At 46.5% G+C, this 12,121-nt stretch overlaps 1 protein-coding gene across 5 annotated transcripts in view; it reads right to left on the minus strand.

Moving 5' to 3' along the window:
- Positions 1–12,121, minus strand: part of INPP4B (inositol polyphosphate-4-phosphatase type II B) — a gene marked incomplete at its 5' end in the record, with an annotated part of 264,537 nt that overhangs the window by 225,785 nt on the left and 26,631 nt on the right. The gene's annotated exons all lie outside the window — the stretch shown is intronic.

Below are 12,121 nucleotides of genomic sequence, written 5' to 3' on the forward strand. Positions count from 1 at the left end.
TGTAGCAAGAAGGTTCCCTGTTGCTCTGAACTGCAGCTCTGTAGCATGCCAATCGGCAATCAGTCTGGCTGCTGAAAGCATTTTTTGGAAAGCAGGGCAGAACAAGTCAGATTTTTTTAAAAAAGCACTCCCTTTTTAACATGTCACTGATTGTGAAGGGAGGTTAGCCTTCCAACAGGGAAGAGAAAGAAATAGCTCTTTAAAAATAATATCCGAATGAAGCAGAGCTGCTGAAAAATATGATCGAAGGAACAGGTGAAGTGAGAGGCGCAAAGTAAATTTCAACCTCAAAATTTACTCTTTGATCATATAAATATTTTAATTCAACAGATACATAATGTAAAAAAAAAATTAATGAAAAAAGCAACCATGACAAGGAAGAGCATTATCTTATTTGCATATACTTTCTGAAGCTACTTACTTTGTGTGGTTTAAGAAAAATATTCATCACAGAAGCGTAAGAATTAAACATGAGTATTTTGCCCTCCTTTCAATATGCATTTGCACAGTCTTAAGAATTACATAAATTGAATGGTTTCTTGGATTATTTTAATTAGAACTACTAACAGATCAGCTTCAGGCCATCTCAGAAGAAGATACACACATTAATCTAAGTACAGTCTAAGGCAGAGGTTTCAAACCTTTTTGGGTCCCCAGCTCCTTTTTGACCAACTACATTCTTTCTGCAGCATCCCTGTGGGGCTCAGGAGCCAGCCCAGTTATGTCACCCCTTGCTTGCAAAGCCAGCAGCCCCTCACCTTTTTTCAAGCATCCTCCCTTTTGGAGTGTTCCCTCAGCCTCCTCTCTGTTCCCCTCTCCTTGGGAGTCCTTTGGGCAGCTGCAGCTGCTGCCCCTGGTCTCTGAGCTGCCCCAGCCCTACCCCAAATACAGATTCCTCCTCACATTGCCGCACAGGGGCCAAAGAAGCACCCCTTGGCCAGCCCCAGAGGCACCATTCGCCTGGGGAGCTTGTAGTCAGGGCGGCCGCAACAAACAGCTGTACAAGCCTTTGGGAGACAGAGATGCGAGAGGGCATCAGAGCAATGGAGGGAAGGAAAGAGGGACAGAGGCCAGTGTTGCCCACAGCACCCCTGATTCAAGGCACCCCAGGGTGCCACGACATACTGGCTGAAAACTACTGGTCTGAGGAGTTGTTCAGTCTGCCTTTTAAAGCAAACCAACCTAATTTGCCAGTACCAGATTTATATGCCCATTGGAAGATAGTTATCAACCGGATTTTGCACTTCTTCACATGTTGTAGTGCAGTTTCAATGTCAAAAAGTATGCAAAAGTGAATATCTTAGGGCAAAATGCACTGAAAAGCATACAAAAATGTGTATTTCAAGGGGAGAACACATATAAATTTTGTACAATTTAGATGAGATTTTTTTTCTTTTTTTATTATTTAAAAAAGTTCATAAAGCAAAGGACAGGACAGACTTATGACACTGTATGCAAAACTGTGACATAATGGAACAGGCTGGTTAATCCTTAATACAACCAGTAGTTAATTTCAGGGCAAGCCCAGATATGCAGAATCTACCCAGAGTCTACTTCACAGTGCTCCGAATTTGTTCAGCTAATGGTATGATAGAGCTGAATTTGGCTGTTTAGTTTATTTTGCATTTAAAATGGGCAGGTGAGTTTAGATAATGGTTAACACCCTAAGGCATGGTGGGTGAAGAACAGCTGACTAACCACATCGTATTGGGTGGGGTTGGTTGTTATGGTGTTCTTGGGGCCTGGCAGATCCCACCTGGTGAATGCTGATCAGAGGGTGGCACCTGTCAGGCTACACACCTGTGGCTCCTTTTACAAGAAGATGGTTTTACCTCCTTTCACAACAGCCTGGGTGAGACAGTTGCTCTGGCATGGTTTAGCCCTTAGCAACAGGCAGGTTTTCTGCCTTCTAGCACAGGGTTAACCAGCCCACAGTTCTGTTTCATTTGGCACAAGTCGTCCTTGTGTGTGTTTTTTTTTCATTATTTTTCAAATTCTTATGGAGCCACAGAGACAAATGAACAATAACAGAAATTCAATAATATATCCAACTAGAGGCAGGGCACACGAAACCAAACCATATTGAATAATAACAACTAATCTAAAATCATGGCAACCATATTTCTCTACACAGCACATAAAATCCCACCATACTGAATAGAAATGATCAGGATTTTCCTGTCCCTTAGAGACACTTAACTTATTTTACCCCCCCTGCAATATCAAAATTCCAGAGGTTTTTGTACCATAAGGTTATGGTCAGATTTTTTAACGCTTTCCACTGTTGTGCTATAGAGAACCTGGCAACTGGCAACACCCATGTCAACACCCATGTCAAAAGTTCCTTTTGGTAGAATGTCTTGATAGTATCAATCAACATCTTTAGTAAGGATAACAAGGGAGATATTTGAATATTTGTTTTAATAATCGTCAATATCTCCCAATAAATTTCATTCCAGAATAAACCAGAGATGGGAAAAAGTCCCTCGTTAACAGTCTGGTGGTATATTGGAAGCAATATGAGACAGTTTAATTTTAATAAATATAACCTTCAACCAATTCCAAGGTTGCTCTCCAATTCATCTACAGTGGTACCTCGGGTTAAGAACTTAATTCATTCTGGAGGTCTGTTCTTAACCTGAAACTGTTCTTAACCTGAAGCACCACTTTAGCTAATGGGGCCTCCCGCTGCCACCACACGATTTCTGTTCTCATCCTGAAGCAAAGTTCTTAACCCGAGGTAATATTTCTGGGTTAGTGGAGTCTGTAACCTGAAGCGTCTGTAACCTGAAGCGTCTGTAACCTGAGGTACCACTGTACTGGCTTTATTTGAATAACCTAACTGTTGATGCTTAAATACATTTGTTGTCTGCATGCAACTTTTAAAGATATGAACATATTAGATTACTTATTCCTGTCTTTCAAAGCCCGTTCTAGATATTTTGACTGAGTCATTGGCTCATAATGGAAATGAAAAGCCCCAGATTTTTCTGCAGCAAAGATTCATAAAGGGATTCTGTTAGTTTAAGATGCACTTTGATTCATTTTTATTTCTATTCTTATTTTATATGTTTGTTATACATTTGACTCATTTTATGTTAAGAATGGTATGATTTTGGTTTGGTCTTTTTTATCGGACTGTATAATAAAATTTTACATTGATGTAGAAAACAATAGTTAAGACGCTTATTGAGAATACTGAGCACCTGTGGAACATTGAATCGGGCTTGATTTAATCTTTTCAACAGAAAAGCAACAGGCTGGGAAAGCACCTGTTAGAAATAAACATAAATAAATACAATAATTAGTTTGGCAGGCAGATTAATCAGGCCTCAACTGGGTTACCCTCAGTCTCTCCCAACTGTGCTTAAGTAAGCCATAGAGTTCCAAGTATATTCTGCAGTACAGAGTTACAATGCTAGCTGGTGAACACGTTAAGAGAACAAGAAGAGCCTTCAGGATCAGATCAAAGGTGCACAAGGAAACAATGAAGGCAAAAGCCCTTCACAGCCAGCAGGACTGGAGTCCATTTAGCTATCGTTGTAAGTATCCAGTGCTTTGGAACAGAATATTTTTCCAGAAAAGGAGTTTTTCACAACTATCCTTTTCTAGAGACAATTGTCTTTTCTGAGGATGTCTCATCCCAGATATTTTTTCCCCCTTACATATATTGAACAGATACAATAAAAGTCAAACTGGGTGCTTTTTCAAGTGACGCTGCAGAAAAGTGGGCAGACTGTTGCCCTGAAGATGCTGTTGGTCTACAAACCCTCCCCATTGCATCAAGTTGTCTGTGATTGATGGGTGCAGGGGGTCCATCCTCACTTTGAAGGGCTACAGGTTCTTTACATCTGCTAACACTAGTAGCGTCAACAGTTTTAAGTGCCCTTTTCCCTTAACATTTAGCATTATTTTATTTATTTATGCATTTTATTTATGATTTTGTCTGCTTCGAGCAGTTAGTTCCCAGGGCAGTACGGAGCAGAAGAGAAACACCGAACACAATACAAAATCAGAAATGAAAGAAGAACAGATTAGAATGGTTCTAGCCCAGAGCTTAAAAGGCGCTGGCAGAACAAAAAGGTCTTTGCCTGGCACACAAAATGGGATAGCGAAGTAAGTGCCAGTTGCGCCTCTTGGGCCTCTGCCACTGCTGAAAAGACCCTCCCCCCCCTGTTGCCACCTTTTGTGTCATATAATTAGATTGTGAGCCATCAAGTAAGTACTGATTTATCCTTCAGTATCTCTACAGCACTTTCAAAATTGTAGGCACTTTATAATTTGTTTATTTCTTTGATTTAAAAGCTACCCTAAAACAATAGTTCCCTGGGTAGCATGCAGTGTAAAATAAAGCACATACAAAATAAACAACAAAAACAACAAGAAGGCAGGTCACATCTTCCCAGGACGGACACTGCCAGAGTAGTAGTCTGCAGATACGTAAAATACAATAGTTTTACAGTGGCCTGTAAACACTTGTTTAGAGGTGGTTAGTTTTAAATTCTACTTGAATTATTGTATATACTAAATGTTGATTTGATAGCTATATTTTTGTCTGAGCTTCAATATTCATAATATAATTGATTACCACTTTATTGTAAAAGAAAAAGAAAGAAAGTAAAAAATGTTGCTCTGTCATGCTGAGCTAAGCCAGTTTGGTTTATCATATCATCCAAACCCAGGTTCATGTGGTTTATCTCTTTCCATACTAACCATGAGCTATAGCCAAGGTTTGCCCTATGGTTTATCTGGGAGAGCTAAAAAAAAAGAGAAAAAAGCCTGACACAATGAATCAAACCATGGCTTAGTGCAGTGCACCAACGAGGAAGGCGTGAAGTGGTTGCAATCTCCTCTCCCAGAGGCTATACTGGCATGTGTTCATGGTAAGCAATTGTTTGGCTTAGTGTGATGTGCAAACTGGGGCAAAAAGAACTAGTAAACACACAATGCAACATTATGTGCTAAATTAATAGTGCTTTCGATAAATTTTTTACACAGTGATTGGTTTAAGTTCACAAATATTAATTTCAGGACTTGACATGCTGGCATCCTGTTTTTTAAATAAATGTATCAATTTAAATATACTTGGAGATTCAATATTTATGTTATGTGAAGGAGTGAAACACCAAGCATAGAAGTTTTTTCTAATAGAGCATGGTGGTTTCTGTTGCCAACTCTACTTTTAAAAACACGTATATAAAATACTCTGCTTTTTCTTCAGATGATAAAATTTTCCCCCTTTTACTAAAGATTTATGTGGAAAGTTTCCTACTAGCATTCGGAAGCCCTGCTTCGGTAGTGCCAAGGGAGGATGCCCTATAAACACAATGTTTGCTTTAGAGTAAAAATGTAGGACCCAAGCTTATTATTCTAACTAAAGCATTTTTTAAAAAAAATCCAATAAATAAATACAATTCTGTGAAAACACAAAAATAAAAGTCTATGTGTTTAGATGCATGCTTGCAACATGGAAGCAAACACATCCATACGGCTACAGTACTGTATTTACTTATATGTATCACCCTAAGCAAATAAAACTGACAACTTAGCGATGTCTGTTGTGATGAAGTGGTTAAAAGCAAAAAGAGGGGTGGGGAAGAGAAAACAATGTTACTGAACAGGATTATGTATTTTCTGAAGATACCCTCTCAAAATGGCACCTGATACTATCTTTACATCACTGCAGAGAAGGATGAAGCATTAAAGAAATATAAAGTTAACGGCATTCAATAGAATACCAGTTAACTTTAGTGGCAAAAAAAGCAGTGATAGCTCTGACATTTTATAACATTTGTTCTTTTGAGCCTGAAAAGTTAATGGAATTGCCAAATCAGACGGTACACTCTCAGAACTTCATGACGAGTGATGGGGGGTTATTACTGCTTTCAGCACCTCCACTGTTTCCTTGCGACTGACCGGGAAGCTGGAGAATGCTGCAGCACAGTTGCCGGCAGGAGTTAGGATTGCCACCTGTCCCATATAATATAATCAATGTAAATGAGACCCTGTCAGCATATAACACCTTTCTCAATAATTCTGTACTGGTTGCCTGTTTGCCACTGGGCCAAGGTCAAGGTATTACCTATTAGTATACAGTATCATGCCCATAACAGTTTGGAAACAGTTTACCTGTAAGATTGCCTTACCCTATATAAGTCCACTCGACTGCTCCAATCTGCAGAACTGGCACAATTACAGGTGCCACATAACACTCATCCCACAGTCTTTTAGTGTGGCAGCACCCACAATCGTATCTGAAAACCTGCAGAGCTGCTGCCAGTCATTGAGAACAATACTGAGATTTACCTACGGTCCGACTCAGCACAAGGCAACTTTCAGTGTTCCTGTGCGTATACATTGCTAGACTAGAAAAGGAGTGACTAACCAGTTGTTTCCCATCTGTGTCAAGAAATATTCTCTGAACAAAAATACCTGGGTTTAAGGAATGAGTTAAGGAGCTTACATATTCATTCATGCACCCAAGGAAACTGGAGATTAAGGTGCAACCTGAACTTCCATGCAATGTGAACAGTAAACCTGCTCTATAGTCTCACATATTGTTCTTACTTACAACTTTGGGCTACTCCAGATGACCTACTTATTGAATATTCACCCTGATTTGTTTTCACGGTGGTTATACATCTTCCTGCTAATGAGTCTTTCATCTCACACCTTTTAGTGCATTTCCCTGTCATATTCTTAACTATAAAATGTCTGTGTGAGGTGTCTCTCTCTCTCTCTCTCTCTCTGTGTGTGTGTGTGTGTGTGTGTGTGTGTGTGTTTAAATGGGTACATTGCTCCAGTGTTCTATAATCCACTTTAATGGTGCAAACCTACTTTTGCAGTCCATGTTGTTTTCTTGGCAGGGACACTGGAGTGGCTTGCCGGTTCCTGCTCCAGGTGGATCACGTTTAGTCAAAACTCTCCACTCTCCACCTGTCCGGCTTGGGTGGCCCTGCATGGCTTAGCTCATAGCTTCTCTGAGTTATTTAAGCCCCTTCACGCCACGACAAGGCAGTGATCCATGACTAAACAACTAAACAACAACAACAACAACAACTTTTCCAGGACGTGAATGGATCCCTCCTGCAAAATACTGTCTGGAGGCGAACACTGCCAAATTTTTGCTACACCTTTTAGTTCCAGTTTAGTCTTCCTCTGCAGGTTGGGGGGCACAACTGAAGAAGGGACAGTGTTGTGTCAAATTTTAATACAACTAGCTTTCCCAGCTCCACAGTTTTTGCTATTACAACTCATTTATTGCAAGTAATTCAAATTGTTATGTACTGAAGTTCTCACCCTGGGCCAGCAGGGGGATACTGTAGATAGTTATGCAAATGAAGGATCGAAAGTGACGTTTAGTGATTGGATAGTTTGTATGCAAATGAAGGATCGAAAGTGACGTTCAGTGATTGGATAGTTTTAGAAAATGGCAACAGTTACATTGTTCTGGAGCTCTATATAAGCAGGCTGGCTGAGCTCCTCAGTCAGTTCTGTTCCAGCTTACAAATAAAGAGCTGCTTTGGAAGAATCGCTGTGTCGTCTGCTATGTTCGCCCACAACTTAACACAAATGATGCTGTCAGAGCTGGCTCCGGGTCCCAGCTCACCAAGGACCAACGCTAGCCGGTAGTACAGTATCAAAGTCTTTATTGAAGAATAGTCTCCATTTACAAATCTCAGCGTCCCAGCTCTACGTCTGAGCTTTAGACCGGCGAAGCTCTATCTGGATCTCCGCCCCCTGTGCACCAGCTTAAAACTCTAATCTTACTCCACCTCCTCCTTCTCTCTCTCTTCCTCTGGGTCTTACTACCCCCCGGGGTCTCTTCCCTCCTGGACTCTTCTGACGCAGAGCTGGACCCCTCTGACTCCTCCCCCTCTCTTCGGCGTGCTTTAGGACCTGGCTCCCTACCCGGGCTGCCCACCTTGCCGCCCTCCTGTACATTTGAACTTGGCGCGCGCGCGCGTTTAACTTTCCTGATGACCGTTTCCTCGCTCCCTGACGAGGGTGTGGCCACTCCTGCTTCACGCTCTCCCTCTGCCTGCGCGCTCCCTGATCCCGATGCCTTGGACTCCTCCCCCCTACTGCACTCTGGGGGGGAAGCTGGTCCGGATTTCCAGCTGTTACTCTCTGAGTCCCCTCTGGCCCCTTCTTCCCGAGGTGTCCCCCTTGCCCTGACCATGGGGGCCCCTTTCTGTGAATCCTCCGAGTCACTGGAGAGACTCAGAGACCTCGGACTACTGTCGCCGCTGACATTTCCTTCCGACTCCTCCCCCTCGCTCTCCGTTTCTTCCCTCTCCTGTGACTCTGCTCCTGAACCCCTGACATCCATCCCCCCCTCGAAGCCCCCCCTTCCCCCCTCCCCTTCCTCCGGCGGGGGTGCTGGGTGCTCCGTCGTTGTGGGGGTGAATGGTGGATACAGTTCGTCCCCCGTGGCGTGCATCCAGTTAGAGAAATCCGGCTCGTCCTCCATGTCTTCGCCGACCTCGTTCTCCTCTGCTTCCATCTCCGTGCCGCCATGCTCGAACCCAACGTCCTCCCCCATCACGTCCATGTCCCTCTCACCCTCGTTCCCCTCTGGGTCCGTTCCCTGCCAAGGGCCCCTCAGCCACCTCTCCTCTCCTCGATTGTCCCACCAAAACGAGCGGTCTGAGGCAAACCCCGAGGGCGAGCCCTCCGGTGAACGTGTTTCTAATGCTGGTTCTTCGTCCGATGTGAATCCCTGGAACGTGCTGGTAGAAAGCGTGGGTGTGAAAAGCCAGTCGTCGAAATACTCGGCTGGCATGGGCCTGTGTGGGAACAAGGCATGAAACTCCTCTTTGAGGAGAGGCTCGTCCAGGGCATAGTCCGGCACCCAACTGTTGGCGCTGGCCGGGGTACCTTCCCTTGCGAGAAAATATTCTACTCCCTCCTCCCCCCATCTCGAGTCCAAAATCTCTGTGACCTGGTTGATGGGTTCTCTTCTTGGCGACTCCCTCCTTGGGGGGGCCTCCCTATACGGGTCTGGTGCCGTGCCCTGCGCCTGAAATCGGTGAGGTGCTTTGTAGGGCGTGAGCACCGACCTATGGAACACTGGGTGCATTCTGGATCCCTCCGGAAGTGTCAACCGGAAGGCCACCGGATTGATCTGTGCCTCAACTAGGTAAGGTCCTAGCTGCTTATGTCCGAGTTTCTTCTTAGCTAAAGATCTGGTCGGCACTGCGTGGGCCGCTAACCACACCCAGTCTCCCACCTGTATGTCTTCACCAACCCTCCTGTGCTTGTCAGCCTGCAGTTTGTATGCGTGCTTTGCAAGCTCTAATTGCCTCCTAAGCTGATCGTGGACTTCCTGCAATTCCGCCGCCAAGACTTCCGCTGCCTGTGGCTCCCCCTCCCCCAGTTTCTCTAATCCCGGGAAGGTTCTGGGATGCCTCCCGTTGTTGGCGAAGAACGGCGTCACCCCTGTGGACACGTGCTTCGTGTTGTTGTAAGCGAACTCAGCGAGTGGCAGGTAGTCCACCCATGTCGTCGGCTGTTGATTTGCATAGCATCTCAGGTACTGCTGCATGATGGCGTTGACGCGCTCCGCTTGTCCGTTGGTCTGCGGGTGTCTCGCCGACGCTAGGTTGATCTTGACGTTCAGGAAACCCATCAGCTTCTGCCAGAAGCTCGAAATGAACTGGCGCCCCCTGTCGGACAAGATAGACCGTGGCAGTCCGTGCACCCTGAAGACGTGGTCTATGAACAGTTTGGCGGTCTGTTCTGCCGTGGCCACCTTCGCGCACGGAATGAAGTGGGCCATTTTAGTGAACATGTCCACCACCACTAGCACTGCCGTTTTACCCCTCGAGCTGGGTAAATCCGTGACAAAGTCCAGTGCCACCCTCTCCCACGGTTCGCTCGGGGTCTGCAGCGGTTCGAGCAGTCCTGCCGGAGGTTTGTGCACTGACTTGGCCCTTTGGCAAGTGTCGCACCTCGAGACGTACTCCGCGACTTCCCCCCTCATCTTGGGCCACCAGAAATCTCTGGCAACGAGTTCCGCCGTCTTCTCCTTGCCGAAGTGCCCGGCGGTTGGCGCGTCGTGCAACTGCTGCAGTACTTTCGCGCGGAGCTCATCTCCCGGTACATAGAGTGCTCCTCTGCGGATGAGCAATCCGTCCCTTATTTGGAACTCGTCGTTTTTCACCGTGCCCTTGCGCACCTCCTCCATCTTGGCTAGAGCGAAGGAGTCCTCCTGCAGTGCTCGACGGACCGCTTCCAGGTCCACGGTTGCGGAAGCGCACGCCCACGCTTTCTGGGCGAAAATGTGCTTGGCCGCTGCTGGCGCCGCTTCTTCGAGGTATTGCGGCTTTCTGGACAGTGCATCTGCCATGATGTTGTTGTCGCCTGGGATGTATTCTATCCTGAAGTCGAAATCCGCAAAGAACTCCGCCCATCTGATGTGCCGCTGGTTCAGGAACCTTGCCGTGCGCCAGTACTCCAAGTTCTTATGATCCGTGCGAACCTGCACAGTGTGTTTGGCCCCGATGAGGAAGTGCCGCCACGCCTTGAATGCTGCATGAATGGCCAGCAACTCCCTGTCCCAGATGGTGTAGTTCTGCTCTGACTTGCTGAGCTTCCTAGAGTAGAAGGCACACGGTCTCCAGTCCCCATGCGGGTCCTCCTGCAACAGTACGGCGCCCACGGCTCTGTCTGAGGCGTCCGTCTCAACCCTCAGCGGTTTGCTGGGATTCACATGCAGTAGCTGCCCTTCGGACGAGAAGAGACGCTTGAGGTTCTGGAAGGACTGCTCCGCTTGCTCCGTCCAGATGAACTTCTTCTTCTTGGAGCTGAGCGTGTCGGTAATGGCCGCTGTCTGCATCGCGAACCCCTTGATGAATTTGCGGTAAAAGTTGGCGAACCCCACAAACCGCTGGACCTCCTTCCGATTGCGCGGGCTCTTCCAATCCAACACCGCGCGAACCTTGGCGCTGTCCATGGCGAGCCCCTTGTCCGACAGCTTGTAGCCCAGGAAATCCACCTCCTTCCTGTCGAACTGGCACTTCTCCAGCTTTGCGTACAGCCGATGCTCCTGCAGTCGCTGCAGAACCTCCTTGACGTCCCCCTCGTGGGTCTCCTCAGATTCTGAGAATATCAGGATGTCGTCCAAGAAGCAGACGCATTTCTTGTAGAGAAGACCCGCCAGGACGTGATGCATGAACGCTTGAAAACAGTGGGCGCCATTTTGTAAACCGAAGGGCATAACTCTATATTCATATGTGCCCAGGGGCGTGAACATGGCAGTCTTCCACTCGTCCCCCTCCCGTATGCGGATCAGGTTGTACGCCCCTCTCAGATCCAACTTTGTAAAAACGCGTCCTTTCCTCACCGTTGCAAGCAGGTCATCTATTTTGGGCATTGGAAAGGCTGTGGGCTTGGTCTTTGAATTTAAGAGCCTGAAATCCACTACAAGTCTTTTTTGGGGCGTGTCCTTTTTCTTCACAAAGAATACAGGACTGCCCCCTGCTGCTTTCGACTCCCGGATGAAACCGCGCTTTAAGTTGAGGTCTATGAACTCCTTGAGCTCCTGCAGCTCGTCTTCAGACATGGAATACAGTTTCCCGGCTGGCAGCGTCGCCCCTGGCAGGAGGTCAATCTGGCAGTCATAGGGCCTGTGGGGAGGCAGCTTGTCTGCTTCCTTCTCGCAGAAAACCTCCAAAAACGCTGCGTACTTGCGTGGCACTGCTTGCAGCGTGCTCAATTGTAGCTGCGTGTCTTCCCCTCCTTCTTCTTGGCTACGAAGAATGCAATGTTCCGCGCAATAGGAGGAACCGAAGGTCAATTGGCGTTGGTACCACGCCAATGCTGGACTGTGCCTGTGCAGCCAACTCATGCCCAAGACTACCGGCGTGCCTGACAGTTTGGTGACGTTGAAGCTGATGACCTCTTGGTGATTTCCAATCCGCATCACCATTGGTTGCGTTTGTTGCACCACTTGCCCCCCTAGCAAGTCCCTGCCATCCACTGTGACAACCTTCAGGGGCAGTGTGGCTGGCAGCAGTGGTATATTGTGCTGCTGAATAAAATCCAGTCCTATAAAGTCGGCGTTGCTGCCGGAGTCAATGGTGATCGGCACTTCCAGAGTGCTTCCGTTGGGCAGTTG

This window comes from Podarcis tiliguerta (assembly GCF_965153285.1).
Source record: "Podarcis tiliguerta genome assembly, chromosome: 9".
NCBI classification, from domain to species: Eukaryota; Metazoa; Chordata; class Lepidosauria; order Squamata; family Lacertidae; genus Podarcis; species Podarcis tiliguerta.